General features: G+C 39.8%; 1 pseudogene; it reads left to right on the top strand.

The window, feature by feature from the left end:
• The first annotated feature begins 14,056 nt into the window (after positions 1-14,056).
• Positions 14,057-15,022, top strand: Ldha-ps13 (lactate dehydrogenase A, pseudogene 13; annotated as a pseudogene).
• The last annotated feature ends 367 nt before the right edge of the window (positions 15,023-15,389 follow it).

The raw sequence follows: 15,389 nt of genomic DNA, 5'->3' as shown, positions 1-15,389 counted from the left end.
AGATTTCCAAAGGAAATCAAGAGGCATTCGAGTTTCATTAAGGGTCTTTGCAGATACCAGTTCTTTAAGGACACGAAAAGAGGTTTTCCATGACCTTGAGTCATCAGGTAGCTAGAATGTATTTTGAAAATTAGATTATAACACTTTAGATCTGTCTTTTTTGGATACCCTCATCTGCCCTCTCACTGAAGCAGGAAACATCTGAGTCACTTTAAAAAGTCGCGCACACACACACACACACACACACACACACACACACACACTCTCACACACTCTCCTCTTATCCCGTTATTGTCATGTAGCTGCAGTAGCTACATGGTGCAATCTTGGGATTTGTCATGATTTATTTTTTATCTTTATTTATTTATTTTTACATTGGAGATTTTCACCCAACCCCCCTGCCTAGGTTCCATGTCCCATACCTCCACTCTTCCCTACTCCTTCCCTCTCTACAAGAATGTTCCCATCCACACCATCAGCCCTCAAAACCCCCTGGGGCCTCCAGTCTCTTGAGGATTAGGTGCATCTTATCTGACTGAACCCAGACCCGGGAATCCTCTGCTGTATGTGCTGGAGACCTCATCTCAGCTGGTTTATGCTGCCTGGTTGGTGATCCAGTGTCTAAGAAATCTCAGGGGTCCAGGTTAGCTGAGACTGCTGGTCCTCCTACAGGGTTGACCTCCTCCTCAGCTTCCTCCATCTTTCCCCTATTTCAGCCAGAGGGGTCAGCAGTTTCTGTTCCTTGGTTGGGTGCACACATCTGCATCTGACTCTTTCAGCTCCTTGTTGGGTCTTTTGGAGGGCAGTCATGATCGATCCCTTTTTGTGAATGTCCCATAGCTTCAGTAATGGTGTCAGGTCCTGGGGCCTCCCCTTGAGCTGGATCCCACTTTGGGCTGTCACTGGACCTTCTTTTCCTCAGGCTCTTCTCCACTTCTGTCCCTGCATTTCTTGCAGACAGGAAGAATTATGGGTCAGAGCTTTGGCTGTGGGATAGCAACCCCATCCCTCACTTGACGCCCTGTCTTTCTGCTGGAGGTGGGTTCAGTAAGTTCCCTCTCCCCACTGTAGGGCATTTCATCTAGGGTCCCCCCCTTAAGTCCTGAGGTCTCTCCTTTCCCAGGTCTCTGGTACATTCTAGAGCGTCCTTCCAACCTTTCTCCAGAGGTCACCTGTTTCCATTCTTTCTGCTGCTCCTCAGGGCTTCAGATGTTTTCCTCCACCCAATCCAGATTAAGTTTTCCTTTCCCCCACCCCCATCCCCTTTCCCTCCCCTGTCTGTCCCTCCCTTCTCCCTTGTGGTTCCTTTCTTCTCCTTCCCATGTAGAACTGAGGTGTTCTCACTTGGGCCCTTCAGCTTGTTGACCTTTTTGAATTCTGTGGACTGCATCTTGGGTATTCTGTACATTTTTTTTGGCTAATATCCACTTATTAGCCAAAATACCATGCATGTCCTTTTGGATCTGAGTTACCTCACTCAGGATGACATTTTTTAGTTTTATCCATTTGCCTGCAAAACTCAGGATGTCCTCATTCTTAATAGCAGAGTAGTACTCCATTGTATAAATGAACCACATTTTCTGTGTCCATTCTTCTGTCATGGGACATCTAGGTTGTTTCCAGCTTCTGGATATCACAAATAAAGCCTCTATGAATATAGTGGAATATGTGTCCCTGTGGCATGGTGGGGTATCTTCGGGGTATATTCCCGAGTGGTATTTCTGGTTCTTTAGATAGGTCTATTTCCAATTTTCTGAGGAACCTCCAAATTGATTTCCAGAATGGTTGTAATGTTTGCAATTCCAAAGCAATGGAGGAGAGGTCCTCTTTCTTCATGTCCTTGCCAACATGTGTTGTCCCTAAGGTTTTGATCTTAGCCATTCTGACTGATGTAAGGTGTATTTTCAGGGTCGTTATGACTTGCATTTCTCTGATCACTAAGGACTTTGACATTTCTTTAGGTGCTTCTCAGCCATTCAAGATTCCTCTATTGTGAATTCTTGATTTAATTCTATACCCCATTTTTGATTAGGTTGTTTGTATTATTTTGTTGGTAATCTTCTTGAGTTTTTATATATTTTGGATATTAACCCTCTATCAGATGTGGAGTTAGTGAAGATTTTTTCCTCCAGATTTTAGTGGGATTGCTTCAAGTATCTCTCCATTTAATTTGATATTAGCTGTTGATTTGCAGTAAATTGCTTTTATTATGTTTAGGTATGGGCCTTGAATTTCTGATCTCTCCAATAGTTTTAGCATGAAGGGATGTTGTATTTTGTCAAATGCTTTTTCTGCATCTAAGGAGATAATCCTGTGATTTTTTTCTTTGAGTTTGTTTATATGGTGGATTATGTTAATGGATTTTCATATATTTAATGAATCTTGCATCCCTGGGGTGAAGCTTACTTGATCCTGGTGAATGATGGTTTTGATGTATTCTTGGAAAATTTTATTGAGTATTTTTGCATCGATATTCATACGTGAGATTGGTCTGAAGTTCTTTTTTTTAGTAGGGTTCTTGCGTGGTTTAGGTATCAGAGGTAATTGTGGCTTCATAGAATGAATTGGGTAGTGTTCCTTTTGTTTCTATTTTATGAAATAGATTAAGGAATATTGGTATCAGGTCTTCTTTGAAGGTCTGATAGAATTCTGAACTAAATCCATCTGTCCCTGGGCTTTTTTGGGTTGGGGGGGGGGTTAATGACCTCTATTATAGGATATGAGCCTGTTTCGAAGAAAGTTTACATGCTCTTGATTTAACTTTGGTTTGTGGAATCTGTCTAGATAATTATTCATTTCATCTAGATTTTCTAGTTTTGTGGACTATAGGCTTTTGTAGTAGGATCTGATGATTTTTTGAATTTCCTCCATTTCGGTTGTTATGTCTCCCTTTTCATTTCTGATTTTGTTAATTTGGATACTGACTCTGGGCCTTTCAGTTAGTTTGGCTAGGGGTTTATCTATTTTGTTGATTCACTCAAAGAGCCAGCTTTTGGTTTTGCTAGTTCTTTGTATTGTTCTCTTTGTTTCTATTTGGTTGATTTCGGCCCTGGGTTTGACTGTTTCCTGCCTTTTACTCCTCTTGGGTGAGTTTGCTTCTTTTTGTTCTAGAGCTCTCAGGTGTGCTGTTACATTGCTAGTGTAAGATCTCTCCAGTTTCTTTACCAGTGCACTCAGGGCTATGAATTTTCCTCTTAGCACTGCTTTCATTGTGTCCCATAGGTTAGGTATGATGTGTCAACATTTTCATTAAATTCCAGGAAGTCTTTAATTTCTTTCTTTACTTCATCCTTGACTAAATTATTATTGAGTAGAGAGTTGTTCAGTTTCCACATGTATGTGGGTTTCCTATTGCTTTTGCTCTTATTGAAGACCAGCTTTAGGTCATGGTGGTGTGATAGGATGCATGGGATTATTTCAATCTTCTTGTATTTGTTAAGGGTTGTTTTGTGATCAATTATATGGTAGCTTTTGGAGAAGGTACCACGAGCTGCTGATAAGAATGTGTATTCTTTTGTTTTATGGTGAAATGTTCTGTAGATATTTGTTGGATACATGTGGTTCATAACCTCTATTAGTTTCACTGTGTTTCTGTTTAGTTCCTGTTTAAATGACCTGTCCATTGGCGAGAGTGGGGTGTTGAAGTCTCTCACTATTATTTTGTGGGGTTCAATGTGTGTTTTGAGCTTTACTAAAGTTTCTTTTATGAATGTGGGTGCCCTTGTATTTGGGGCACAGATGTTTAGAATTGAGACTTTCTCTTGGTGGATTTTCCCTTTGATGAAGTGTCCTTCTTCATCATACTTGATAACATTTGGTTGAATCTCTACTTTATTGAATAGTGGGATGGCAACTCCAGCTTTTTTCTTGGGACCATTTGCTTGGTAGACCCTTTCCATCCTTTTACTCTGAGATAGTGTCTGTCATTTTTAATGAGTTGTGTTTCTTCTATGCAGCAAAAAGCTGGAACTTGCTTGCATATCCAGTCTGTTAGCTTATATGTTTTTATAGGTGAGTTGAGTTCATTAATATTGAGAGATATTAAAGATAGATGCCTGTTGGTTCCTGTTATATTTGCTTTTGTAGGTAACTTTATGTTCTTGTGGTTTTCTCCTTTTGGGTTTGCTGTGAGATGCTTAATATATTGTCTTTGGTGAACTGTTCTATGCTGCCCCCAAACTCACCATGCAGCCCCAGCTGGCTTCAAATTTGCAATCCTCCTGCCTTAGCATTGAGTGCTAAAATTGTTGGAATGTGTCACCTCAACTGACTTTGATTTTCATTTCTATTATTGGCTTTGTATTGAGTCTTATTTTAGCTCCTCCTTTCTCCTTTCTTTGAAGAGTATTCTATTTTCATTTTATAGCTGCAACATCTCTTTATCTCTGAGTTTACTAACATTTGCTTTCTTCTACTTGTTTCCAAAAAAGTCCATTTTCCCTAACTCATTCATCCTAATTGATTACTTACATTTTGGTATCCACCATTCATACTAGATATTCTTCTGGTAATCCTTATATGTGAGAGGGAGGTTAGAAAGGATTAGAAAAGATGTGAGGATGATTGGAGATTATCCTTTGAATGCTGAACCACATGGTGATTTTACTTGATCTTTTTACTAAAGGACTCCTGATGGGATTTGCTTGAATATTTTCACTTAAGGTGTCCAATTTATTCAGGAAATAATATTTTTTAATTATCCTGTCTGATGTTGTCAGACTTCTGTGAGCCAAATTAAGAGATCTGGGACAAAGAAATGTTCAACATCCTTAGTCATCAGGGAAATGCAAATCAAAACAACCCTGAGATTCCACCTCACACCAGTCAGAATGGCTAAGATAAAAAACTCAGGTGACATCCGATGCTGGTGAAGATGTGGAAAAAGAGGAACACTCCTCCATTGTTGGTGGGATTGCAGACTGGTACAACCACTCTGGAAATCAGTCTGGAGGTTCCTCAGAAAATTGGACATTCCACTACCTGAGGACCCAGCTGTACCTCTCTTGGGCATATACCCAAAAGATGCTCCAACATACAACAAAGACCCATGCTCCACTATGTTCATAGCAGCCTTATTTATAGCCAGAAGCTGGAAAGAACCCAGATGCCCTTCAACAGAGGAATGGATTCGAAAAATGTGCTACATATACACAATGGAGTACTACTCTGCTATCAAAAACAATGACTTCATGAAATTCATAGGCAAATGGAATGAACTAGAAATTATCATCCTGAATGAGGTTACTCAATCACAGAAAAACACATATGGTATGCACTCATTGATAAGTGGATATTAGCCAAAAACTCGAATTACCCAAGATACAATCCACAGACCACAGGAAGCTCAAGAAGAAGGATGACCAAAATGTGGATGCTCCCACTCCTTCTTAAAATGGGGGAAATATCCATAGTAGGGGATATGGAAGCAAAGTTTAGAGCAGTGACTCAAGGAATGGTCATTCAAAGTCTGACCCACATGTGGCCCATATTTATATATAGCCACCAAGACTAGATAAGATTGATGAAACTAGAAAATGCAAGCTGAAAAGAACCGGATATAGATCTTTCCTGAGAGACACATCCAGAGCATGTCCAATATAGAGGTCAATGCTAGCAGCAAACCACTGAACTGAGAATAGGACCCCCTTGGGGGGAATTAGAGGAAGGATTGAAAGAGCTGAAGGGGTTTGCAATCCCATAAGAACAACAATGCCAACCAACCAGAGCTTCCAGGGACTAAACCACTACTGAAAGACTATACATGGACTGACCCAGGGCTCCAACTGCATATGTAGCAGAGAATAGCCTTGTTAGGGTACCAGGTGAAGGGGAAGCCCTTGTTCCTGCCAAGGTTGGACCCCCCAGTGCAGGGAAATATGGGGGGCAATAAGGGGGATGTATAGGGGGAATACCCATATGGGAGAGGGGGAGGGGAAGGAATGGGGACTTTTGGACAGGAAACCAGGAAGGGGAATAACCTTTGAAATGTAAGTAAAGAAATACATCTAATAAAAAATTAAAAAAAGAGATCTGGGACAAAATAAACACAGATTCTATATTTTCATTATTACCTGTAACAGATGATTCAAGTCTGAAGGTTCTCTATTCCCAAATATTCTTCTTTTTAAATTTAATACTATGTGTAATGTATGTTGGTCATATCCACCTCCTACTTCCTGCTTCCAGCTTTCCCAACATACCCCTAACATATCTCTCTCTCCCAATTTCACGATGCTTGCTTTCTTTCTCTCTTTCTTTTCTTCCTTCCTTCCTTCCTTTCTCTCTCCCTCTTTCTTTCTTTCCTTCCTTCCTTCCTTCCTTCCTTCCTTCCTTCCTTCCTTCCTTCCTTCTTTCTTTCTTTCTTTCTTTCTTTCTTTCTTTCTTTCTTTCTTTCTTTCTTTCTTTCAGCTAGTGCTGTTCAGTTAGTGCTGTTCCTATGCACATGGGTACGGATTCTGCTGAAGCATAGACAACCTACTGTGGCCACTCCCCAAAGAAAAGTGACTTTCTCTTCCCCAGAAACCATCAACTTCCAATAGCTCCTTGTCTAGGGGTGAGGTCTGAGGATCTTATGTGGTTAAACATAGATGCTGCGAGATCAATTGGGCAAAAGTTATGTCTGGTCCAGAGGATAACATTTTGATGCACTCCTCCACACCCTCTGGTTCTTATATTCCTGCCTCCTCTTGTGAGATGTTTCCTGACCCTCAGGGGGTGGGATAGATGTCCTAAGGCTGAGTACACACAGTCACTTGCTTTTGGCACTTTGAAATGAATCTCTGTGTTAACTATTACCCACTGCAATAAGAAGCTTGGTCGACCCGGGTTGAGAGCAGCACAAATCTACAGATATAAACACAGATATTTAGAATACAGGCACTTTGACACCGTTTATGAAAATATTGATAGATTCTCCCTTTGAGCCTGACTTCCCTACTTATTGACTTTGACCTTGCTTACAGTTCTAGCCATTGATTCTCTCCTGTGGAGCAGGTATCAGATCTAGTAAAAAAGAGCAACTGCTTTCCTCCAAACAGTCTTGCCACTGGTGCACTGGAGGACATATCACATGGACGCTAGCATTCACGCTAAAGGTTGAATTTCCTGGTCAGTTAGAAGTTTGATTTCTGTGTCCTGACATCAAAGTTTGTTGTGTGTCATGTCTTCAGAAATAGGATCTTTCACACAAGCAAGAGTAATTCCAATATCCTGTCCTATCTTGGGTACCTCTAGGACCTTACTTATTAGTAGCTGATAGGTAGGTAACCCATGTCTAGCACAGAGATATTAATTTAATGATGAATTTAACACATTGTTTATCCATGTGTGGTACTTTTCTTTGAACTCTTTTACAACTAACAATGCTTTAATTAGTTTACAAACTAATGGGGCTTCATAAGGTTTCTTCATACACTATTTGTTTTGTTTAGCTCCCCCCTTCCCCCTTAGTCCCATGTCTGCTTAACTTTTGATCAAGACTCCAGTACGAGGTCATATAACTGAATGCAGTTACTTGGTAACTTGGTAACAGGAAAAGATTTCTCAGTGCACAATGACCAAAGATTAAGTGTGCCATGAATTCAATGTGTAATGAATTCATAGTGTTTCTGGACGTTCCTGCCTATGTTGCACTCATGACATCACTGCTATTCTGAACAACATATCTACTCAGTGCATATAATGTTGATGAATACTTCCAGACACATCTCAGATCATGCCATTCATTACATGCTGTGAACTGCAGTGTTTCTACTGGACATATAAATTTCTTTCTGGAAACATAATACCTTGATTATGGGAAACTAAGGCTATTATTTTCTACTATTAGCCTTCAATGTTTGAAAACTAGGATGTCTGGTTTTTGAAAAATTAATCTTAGAGGTGCTGACTTGAGTTTCATAGAAACTTATTAAACAAAATTTGGCTTGGGATCAGAACAGAATTCTTAACAACAGAAGTGGCCTTAACTATGTTCTGTCATTTTGAACTAATGGGAAGCAGCAGTCCTTGCACTGACAATTTTAAAATAAAAATATTGATCAACTCTGAGAAATAGTGAGGACGTTCTAATCCTATAATATTAAACATTCAGCCAAGATTTAGTTCATTATGCAAAAATAAGACCATATACCTTATTAGTATGCAAGTTTGCTTCCATAAGGCCATTTTCATGTAAGGCTATAATGTACTTTTAACATATTCCCTTTCCTTCATAACTCACTACCTTACCCTCTTTCCCTTACCCATACCCTCCCTCCTCCTCTCCTCTTCCATTACTTTCCTTCCCCCCTGGACACTTTTGTTTTTATTTTATATCATCTCATTGTAATTCAAATGGAGAACGTGAGCCATAGACTCACACGTTGAAGCACTTGGTCCCCACGTACTGTTTGTGAAGGCCTTAGAGCCTTTAGGACAGCGCTTCTCAACCTTCCTAATGCTGTGATCCTTTAACACAGTTCTCCATAAAATTACTTTCATTGCTAGCTACTTTATTACTCTAATTTTGCTACTGCTATGAATTGTAATGTAAATATTTGATTCGCATGATATCTGGTATATGACCCCTAAAGGGGTCGCAGCGAGAACTATTGCTTTAGGACATAGAGCTTTGCTGGAGAAAGTAGTTCTCTAGGTGTGGGCCTTGAGGCTTTGTAGCCTGGCCTCACTTTCTCTTCTCCTTTTACAAATTCTTGAGTATAGATCCAATGTGACCAGCCAGTCCCCTTCCCTGCCTGCTGCCTGGCATTCCCTGTGAGATCAACTGTGTCCTTCTGGAACTGTGAGCCAAATTAAATCCTCCCTCTCTTAAGTAGTTTTTGTCAGGTGTTTGTTTATTTTTGTCTTCTACAATGGTAGAAAAATCAAATACGTCTGTACACACATGATCTTATGTAAGTGTGAGAAAATGAGACAAATGAAAGAAATGAGATTGACCTAATTTGCCGAACACTACCAGTGATTTGTATACCTATTTTACCTATGTATTTGGGATCATGAAAAATTTCTTAATTTAAATAGAAAAGTAATAAAGTTTAAAAACATAATTAAAGTTTAAAAGGAATTGCTCTATTTTATTCTATTCAGAGACCTAGACCTCTATTTGAAGGAAGGATGAGTTTGGAAATCTTTTTCACAAACATACCCTCAGTCAGTTTTCTTAGTGTGAAATATATTTTTAGTAAGCGTGAGCTTTGGGTGATTTTGTGTTATGAATTAATTTATTCTCATTATGTAGAAATCTAAATAGTCAACTATGCAACAAGGTATGCCCAATATCTTCATTACATTTTATTTTTATCTGTCCTTAAAGATGTATTAATTCTTGTTTTATATCTATGAGTATTTTGCTTGCATATATGTCTGTGTATCACATGCATGCAGTGCCCACAGAGGACAGAAGAGGGCATTAATCTCCTGGAACGGGAGTTACAGACGGTTGTGAGCCTTAGCATGGTTTTTGGGAGTCAAACCTGAGTCTTCTGGAAGAGCTCCTATCGTTTTTAATCATTGAGCCATCTCTCCAGTCCTTTTATTATTTTTAAATAGATGGTAGAAGTAATTTTTAAAAATAATAGTGCTGGGGGTGTAGTTCAATGTATAATGCATGTTATCATATGTGAGAACCTAGCAGCTTCATTTTCTCTGATGATATTAGCATAAGGTTTTGAATGCTTCTTTATCAAGAATCAGAAATTTTCATAAATTGAACTTGGCACGGAACACCACTTGCTCTCGATACAGCAATAGCTTACTGTGTAATAAAGCATTCATCTTTTTCCTGAATTCTGGGTTCTTCTTGCTGGATCTACCTTTCTCTGGATTGATATTACATCATACTGTGACTGTAGTCCAGATAGTATGGATTCTTGCTGCTACCGTGTTGTATTTTATGGCTTCTTTTCTTTATATGTCTTTGATTTGGACTGTTCTCAGAGCCTGGGTACCCCTCCTCAACCATTTCTCATGATCATTATCATAATAATTCACCCTCATTGTTCACTTTCTATGTTTTATCTTGTTTGTTCAATCTTTATTTTGCTATCCATTTATTCATTTACACACACACACACACACACACACACACACACATCCTACAGTTTGACATAATATGTTAGATTAAGAGTATATAAAAGTAAGCAAAACAGACATTGTCCTTGACAACATAGTTGTGATAATTCAGGGTAGAGTGGTAGTTAAATGTTAAATAAATAGCTACATAAAAGATACAAGTTGTGAATTGTGTTGAAGGTTTACAAAGGTTTATGAAGGGAATTGATAGTGTCTGAGAAGCCAAGGAATTCTTTTCTGCTTAAGAGATAGTTATGATAAAATATGAAGATGGGGTGGAGCTGGGACATTTTAGCAAAGAAAGTCACAATGGGAAAATCAGGAAGTGTAGAGAGAAGGGACAATTTAGGAACACAAAGGACCAGAGCAAGGAGCAAATAGGATAGGGTAGAGCAAGGAGAGAGACTCAAGACAGATCAAGTCAGACGTAATCACCCAATTAAAGGAATTCAGGACATTACAAAGCTAATGAAATCTGTGGAGTGCTTGATGTGGGAGAATCTGTAAGTAGATTTGTGTTTTTACAAGCTCACTCCACGTGCAGGGAACAGGACATCTTGGAATAATAACGGGTATATCTAAGAAGTAGTTGCAATCCACATATAGGGTGTATGATGGTGGATTGACTTCCACGTAGCAAAGGTGACAGACAGAATGACCGAGAAAACATTACAGGCAAGATGGACAGTGCTTGGGGATTTGGGGAAGGATTTGGTTAGCCTCAGTAGATCTTGGTGGTATTCCCTAACTATTCTGTCCCATGTTAGGATATTTAGGATAATGCAATGTAAAGTGTGCTGTTGTGCGCATGTGCTACCCTGATTTTTCTCAGAGTGGTGAGTAGGGAGTAGGCCTCTGTCATCTCTGTTTGCAGTTCATTTACTGCAACAGCTCAGTCCAGTAGTAGAGAGAAACAGTGCTTGATTCTGATTTGGTGGATCAGACTGTGACTGCAAGCTAGGCTTCTTTTCAATGTGGTTTAGAATATTTTAAATTTCCTTCTTTGCGTCTAACATGTCACTTTTAAAGTTGTATGAAGACATGGAAGATATGGAAAATGTAAACATATTTGGGGGAACAAAGGATCTATTGAGAAATCTGTTATTAGGATTATGAGTCATTTCCTCTCCTTATTCGAAGGTTCACCCGTTTCTATTACTTCATACAAGGAGAACTATTTGAGTTAACAAAGGACCCAGTGAATGCCAAGAGCCATTAGTGTTGCTGCATGCTTTGTAGATGGCTGTGGTCTGTGTCCAGCTCTTCCCTGTGGGGTAGCCTATCCCCATGCTCCTCACATGTGTTATATGTTTGTGGAACAATCTTTCTTATTTAGCACATTGGTCAGCATTTATCTTCGTGGAGAATTAATCCACCTCAGATCATAAGACATTGCTTAATAAATGTCAAGGTTACCTGCTACCTAACTCAAAGATTCATTGAAAAGGTCCCTCTTAATTCATTAGAACAAATGCCACAGGACGTTTTGGAAGGTGAATAAAGAGCTCATCTTTTATTGTCATAGATTTCAAGTACTCCAAGACCCTAGACCTAAAACTGGACTCTACCACCCAGCTTGTTTGAAGATCACAAAATGCCTACTGGTACATTCTTGGATGATTCTAGGGACTTTTATTTCTTCATTTTTTGTGGGGGGAAACTTAAGTAATTGGAAGGTATCACCAGCAAAGGACAACCATTTGCATGCTGGTCTTTCTTTCTGACTCAGGGTGACTACAGGACTGCAGAGTGATATCCTCCTCCAGCCTGCTTCCATGATCTTCTTACCCGAACTTCAGCTTTAGCTCTGAAGTGACCATGAATTGCAGCTAATGAAACTCTAGGACCAGTTGTACAGGAAGCAAAGGCCAAACAATTTGGGATCAAATTTGTCAAGGAGCATTTCACAAAATGACATATTTTCTTTCTTTTTTCATTCTTCATCATACTTATAATTCAAAAGTGAGTCTAAATGTCAGATCCTGTCCTGATATATTTCTTCTCTGTCTGACAGAATTAGGCTCTCTCCTTGGGGTGCAGATGGCTCCATTCCTTCTTTCTACAATACAACTCACAACACGATATTGTAAATTTCCCACTTCTTGGAGGGAAAGGATTTTACCGTTACTCATCTTTGAATGTACTGTTCCTATCCGAGGTCATGGTTTCATCGCAAGAGCAGCACACATTTGTTGAGTGAATAATGAATACCCCATTAAGAGCATGTGGTTTTATGTAAGCGGAAACATTTTTAACTTCGAACATGTATTAATTAATTTCTGTAACAAATCCTCTGTATTTCAGAGGATTAAGCACATAGAACGTATTTTCAGTCACATGACAACCATTTGGTGGATAATGATTAGTGGGTAGGGAGTTTTTAATACCTTACACTTCTTTCTTATAACTGCATGCTTCTAGGGATAAGTTGGAAGCCTATATCTGTGACATGGAAATTCCTGGGCACACCCTTGTGTAACAGCAATGCCTGCTGCCTTTGTCAAGACATGTCCTTCTTATTAATCTATGTACCTAACATTAATTTGAGAGTCTTCTATGTGCAAGAATATGTTCTAAGCACTTAGGATGTAACAGTGAGCAGATTCCTTTGCCTGGAAAATTTACATTTTAGTGGTAGTAAATAACAAACAATAAGCAAACTAAATGACATTGTTTAGTATTTTGGTATGTGATACATGTTATAGAAAAATACAAAGTCTGGCAAGGCAAAGGAAATCAGGTATATCTAGCAGGGCTTCTTGAAAGATTATATATTATATTTATTTTTATAAATATAATAATATTTATAATACATAATTATACCAACACATTATATTAATATATTACATAATAATATGATGATATAATAGTAATTATTATATTCTGTTATATTGAAGAGGACTTCTTTGAAATCAGGTGCCACGGGGTAGTATGAAGTCTTTCCTAAACATAACCAATTTACAGATATGTGTATAGTGCACACAGAAAGATCTCATTGCAGAGCCTTCATCATTACTTTCTATAGTACCACATTATACTAGACCAAATTAACTATGTAGACTCCAGACTCCAAACTATTTCATTTCTTTTTCTTCAAAATTGTATCATTTAAAAAAAGTTCATATCTGTGTATATTATGTGTTGAACAGGTTGCTCTCTGTCTCCATTTCTTTCTTATGTGCTACTCTCTTTGTTCCTTGGTTCGACATATAAACATTTTCTTTTCTTTCTTTGCAGTCCTGTTGGCAGAACCTAGGGTATAGCATATGCTAAACAAGCATTTTACCACCAAGCTACACCTGTAGTCTGATGGAAACAATAGTTTTTAATAATTAGAATGCTTTGTGGGTATGGGGGAAGGATTGTGGGAAGGAGTGACCAGGAGGGAGGCAGCGAATAGGATATAAATGAATAAGTAAAAACACATTCCATTAAAAAATAATTGGAATGCTTCTTCTCTGTCAACTAATGAGCATAGGTTTCAGAGCTCATCTCTAGACTTTGTGTCCTTTTGATGCCAGTGATGAGGGCTGGAGAGGCCTAATGGAGAGACATACAGAGGAGATTCATATTCAGTGTTTCTAGGGACTTCTGACAGTCAGAGAAAGAATTCAGAGATGCAATAAAGAACTTCTCAAGAGTCACATCGGCACATTAAATACAGACTTTAAAGGAGGGGATGCTTGTTCATGAGCTAGGGCAAGGAGGGGGGTCATGAATTCCCAGAATGTAAAGTTGATGAGACTTCTACATTATTTGAATTTTAGTCTGGACTGCTTACATCATGCATCTGATGTAGAAACTGTAGAAAACGTTTCAAAGAAAGAGTACTCAGACTTGCCAAATGTGGCTGGTAGGTGGGGTGGGGTGAGTAAGATGTGGCCTGAGGTTGCCGGAGCCATTGTCACTGAGCCCAGACCATGCTACTGCTGGCCTGTTACCCACCATCCACACACTAGCAGTTCTAAAAGATTCACAGTCTAAGATGGCAACCTTCAAGGGCCAGCTAATTATGAATCTTCTTAAGGGAGAACTGATCACACAGAACAAGATTACAGTTATTGGGGTTGGCATGGCTTGTGCCATCAGTATTTTAATGAAGGACTTGGCGATGAGCTTGCTTGGAAGGCACGCTGAAGGGAGGGATAAGCATCTCCAGTCTTTTCCTCAGAACATCAAAAATTGTCTCCAGTAAAGACTATAGTGTGACTGCAAACTCCAAGCTGGTTATTATCACCCCGGGGGCCCGTCAGCAAGAGGGAGAGAGCCGACTCAATTTGGTCCAGCGAAACGTGAAAATCTTCAGGTTCATCATTCCCAATATTGTGAAATACAGTCCATACCGCAAGCTGATCATTATCTCAAATCTAGTGGATATCTTGAACTACGTGGCTTGGAAAGTCAGTGACTTTCCCAAAAGCCGAGTCATTGGAAATGATTGCAGTCTGGAGTCAACTCGGTTCCGTTACCTGATGGGAGAAAGGCTGGAAGTTCACCCGCCTGGCTGTCATGGGTGGGCCCAGGGGCAGCATGGTGGAGTGGTGTGAATGTTGCTGGCATCTCCTTGAAGATTCGGAACCCAGAACTGGACACTGATGTAGGTGAGGAGCAGTGGAAGGATGTTCACAAGCAGGTGGTTGACAATGCCTGCGAAGTGATCAAGCTGAAAGGTTGTACATCCTGGGCCATTGTCCTCTCTGTGGCAGACTTGGCTGAGAGCATAACGAAGAACCTTAGGAGGGTACATCCCATTTCCAACATGATTAAGGCTCTCTATGGAATCAATGATGATCTCTTCCTCGGTGTACCTTGTCTCCTGGTAGAAAATGGAATCTAAGATGTTGTGAAGGTGACTCTGACTCCTGAAGAGGAGGCCCACCTGAAGAAGAGTGCAGACACCCTCTGGGGGATCCAGAGGAGCTGGAGTTCTAAGGTCTTCCTGATGTCCTAGCACTTCCCTGTCCAGGCTTCAGTGCAATTTCTATGGAGACCGCACACTGTCTCCATCTGACTTGAGCTGTGGTTAGTATACTTGTGTTAAGGTGGTCTGGGAAAAAATTCTCAATTCCCACAGCTCTACCCTGCTGCTAAATGATACCTGTGTAGTGGTAACCTGGTTTTGCGACAGTCCCACTGTCTCCAAGACACACTGCCAGCTGTGTGCAGACTTCGATCATCCCATGAGCCTGCTTCATTGTTGCGATGCGAACCCTCACCATACATGCCTAGGCCAAGGAGTTCCCAGTTGCCATAACCTGGCTCCAGTGTGTAGGTCTCTTCTGCAATCTTATGCATAAATGTTCTACAGGATATTTTAT

The sequence above is a fragment of the Rattus norvegicus genome, chromosome 6 (assembly GCF_036323735.1).
Source record: "Rattus norvegicus strain BN/NHsdMcwi chromosome 6, GRCr8, whole genome shotgun sequence".
NCBI lineage: Eukaryota > Metazoa > Chordata > Mammalia > Rodentia > Muridae > Rattus > Rattus norvegicus.
The sequence above is the reverse complement of the archived record's forward strand: the minus strand, read 5'-3'. Positions and strand labels throughout refer to the sequence as shown.